The sequence below is a fragment of the Orycteropus afer genome, unplaced genomic scaffold (assembly GCF_000298275.1).
Source record: "Orycteropus afer afer isolate SDZICR_OR568_19922 unplaced genomic scaffold, OryAfe1.0 scaffold00364, whole genome shotgun sequence".
Classification (NCBI taxonomy): Eukaryota; Metazoa; Chordata; class Mammalia; order Tubulidentata; family Orycteropodidae; genus Orycteropus; species Orycteropus afer.
The window spans coordinates 980910-984356 of NW_006921951.1; positions in this window are offsets into that span (position 1 = coordinate 980910).

Sequence of the window (3447 nt, forward strand, 5' to 3'; positions counted from 1 at the left end):
CTTTCCTTTCCCTATAAAGTTAGTGATCATTTTTTCCATATCCCTAAAGAATGTTGATGGGATCTGGATTGGGATTGCATTGAATGTATAGATTGTATAAGCAACAGTTTTAACAGCTGATGCTTTGTAAAGAAAATTGGAAAGGAGCAATATTTTTTAATAGAATAAATTAATAAGGATTCAACAATTTCATATTATGTTTGAGAAATATATTGACTAAAAACTGAACAAATGCTATTTTAATAGCAATGGGTTATTTTTATAACTAACTCATGTGCTTTACCTAAATCTAATTTAGGAGGTTGTTTCCGTTATCTAGTGTCATTCTGACAAAATATTTACCATTAATGGGATGGCCTTAACAAACAGGAGTTTATTTTCTAACAGTTTGGAGACTTTCAGTCCAAGTTCAAAGTGCCAGGCTCTAGGGGTTGTGTGAAAGCCCTTCATCCTTGGAGTCTAGCTCTCTCTCCTGCTCCTGGCCCACTGGAGCTAGAGGTGTTTCTTCACTCAGACAGCTGCTGGCTGCTGAGGCTGAGAAGTCCAAGGTTGACAAGTCAAAAGGTACAGTCCCAATGTTACCAAACCACATGGCAGGCCATTAATTTAAGTCCACTTTAAGTCCCAAGTGGACAGAGCATGGCAAGCTGCTGAACAACAATATGGCTACATGCAGAGTCCAAGCATGTCATATGCTAGAGACCGTTCCCAAGGCATCTGCTTATATACAGGAAGCACACCACATCCCTAAGGCAGCTACTCAGTTGCTCACAGTAGATTCCACCATAGAGTTGATTACCATCATGGGAATACTACATTCAGCTGTCCATTTGTTGTTGTTAGGTGCCAACAAGTCATATCCAACTCATGGAGACTGTAAGTACAACAGAACAAAATAATGCCCGGTCTTGTGCCAGCCCCATGATCCTTGCCGTACCTTAGGACATCACTGCAGCCACTGTGTCAATCCGTCTCGTTGAGGACCTTCCTCTTTTACATTGACTCTCAACTTTACCAAGTATGACATTCTTCTCCAGGGAAAGGTCCCTTCTGACAACACGATCAAAGTCGATGAGACGAAGTCTGGCCATTTTAATTTCCAAAGAGCATTACAGCTGCACTTCCTCCAGGACAGATTTGTTAGTTCTTTTAGCAGTCCATGGTACTTTCAATATTCTTTGCCAACATCGCAACTCAAAAGCATCAACTCTTCTTTGGTCTTCCTTATTCATTGTACAGCTCTCACATGCATATGAAGCGATTGAAAATACCACGGCTTGTGTCAGGCACACCTTAGTTTTCAAGGAGATATCTTTGCTCTTCAGCACTTGAAGGAGGTCTTTTGCAGTAGATTTTCCCAATGCAATACCTTGTTTGATGTCTTGTCTAATGCTTCCATTGCCTATTGATTGTAGAACCAAGTAATATGAAGTACTTGACAACTTCAATCTTTTCTCCATTTATTGACTCATTTGGCACCTTATTAATTGAAAATAACAGAAACCCAAATGTAATAAATGTAAACAAAAGGTGAATATATTGCTTGTAGAAATAAACCATGGCAAGAACACATACAGGTAAGATTTAGGTATGATTAGAAGCAGAAATTCAATTTTCACAGTCTTTTTTCAATCTGCAATTTTGCTGTTGTTGTACAAGTCTCCTTTTCCTTTATCATAACCCTCAATGGCCAATAGCCTTGCATCTCACACTATAGCCATCACAAGTCTGGACAATCATTTTTGCTTAGTACCAGCTGACATCAAGTTGATTCCAACATAAGGTAACTTCAGATATGTCAGAGGAAATATGCTTCATAGAATTTTCATTGATTGATGTTTTTGGAGGTAAATCATCAAACATTTCTGCTTGGTTAATGTAGCATCTTTTAAATTAATATGTGATTAGTGAGGGTGTATTTTTCATATTCATTTAATCAATAAAAAATAGTTTTTAAGCTGTAATCACATTCATTAGTGGAATTCTATTATACTATTATAGAATTAGCTGTAGTTCTATTCATTAGTGGAAAACATTTAACAAAGCACACATAATCCATGTTCTCATTTAAAATCCAGTTAAGCATAAAGACTATCTATCTATCTATCTGTCTATCTGTCTAACTATCATCTATCTCAGGTTGTATAATATAACAGAGTAAATCTGAAATAGGCATGCATAATGAAGGTAAAATGGAATGCTTAGTATAGGGTTTTCAGGGAAGGCTTCCCTTACAAAATAATATTTAAGAAAGACTTGAAAAAAATTATGAACATATGGCTTGGCATATGGCTGGAGTGGGAAGAAATAGGGACAATCTTCCAAAGAATGAATGACATTCCAATTTCTGCTGGGCAGATTCTAAAAGATCGACTATGCCAATTTAATTAGTTTTTCCTTCCTTTACAAAATCCCTTTTCAGCAAACCATTATCATATTTATGTTAAAATTATACTTAGTGTATGTAATGTAGGAATTATGTTTTTTTGAAAATTAAAAAAATATATATTGTTCAGTTCTTACTCATAATGAACCTATAGATATCAAAACAACTTAGCTGACAAATAATTCTGACATTGTATATAAAAACATTCAGAAAATAGTTTTTTATTTTATTTTTCATAATTATAAGAGAAATGTATGTTAATCACATAAAATTAGGAAAATGGAGAAGTCCACAAATGTCATCTTTAATATATCCAAAGACATTTTTCAGTATATCCTGACAATATTTCATTTTGAAAAATAAGATATCTGATTTAGATAGAGTGTGCTTTTTCACGTAAATTCATATTTGGTGTGTTACATTCACAAAGTGATTTCCTGCCTCAAGATCCTATTAATAGTCATGTATTTTTAGATACTTTCTACATTATTTGTTTACATTTAGCCTTTTCATGACTGAATTATTTTCTGTTTTGAATTATTTTCTTGATGCCATGTGCTTTCAGTAATGGAAGACATGCTAAAATCAAGGAAAAAGCATTATTTTAGGTAACTTGGACTTTTGGTACAATTATATGAGTCAACTTATATCCCAAGTAGACTCTAGTTGTTGAATTGTTGGGCTGAGGCTCATTTCTTCAGTCTCACACAGTCATACAGGACATCACCAGGCAGTAGTATCATGTACTACAACTGGGATAGCAGCCTCCAAAGACACCTGAAAGGCTAAAAATGTTGGTGGGTAATATATGTCCCAAAGTTCATGGAAAGGTTGAGGATTTAAAGTATTTGACATAAGCTGGGTAAGGAGAGACATATCTGGGTGGTCCTGGAGGCTCATTTCCTCCACCTTCTGGTAATTTAGAAAGGAAATGGCTCAGAAAGTTTTAATTAACTCAAATCCTGCTACTGGGCCCCATTTTTTAACAAGGCTGCATCTTTGTTTCAGCTGTTACATGATTGCAGAGTTGTTATCTCACCCTCTCACCCTGAAATTGTGTA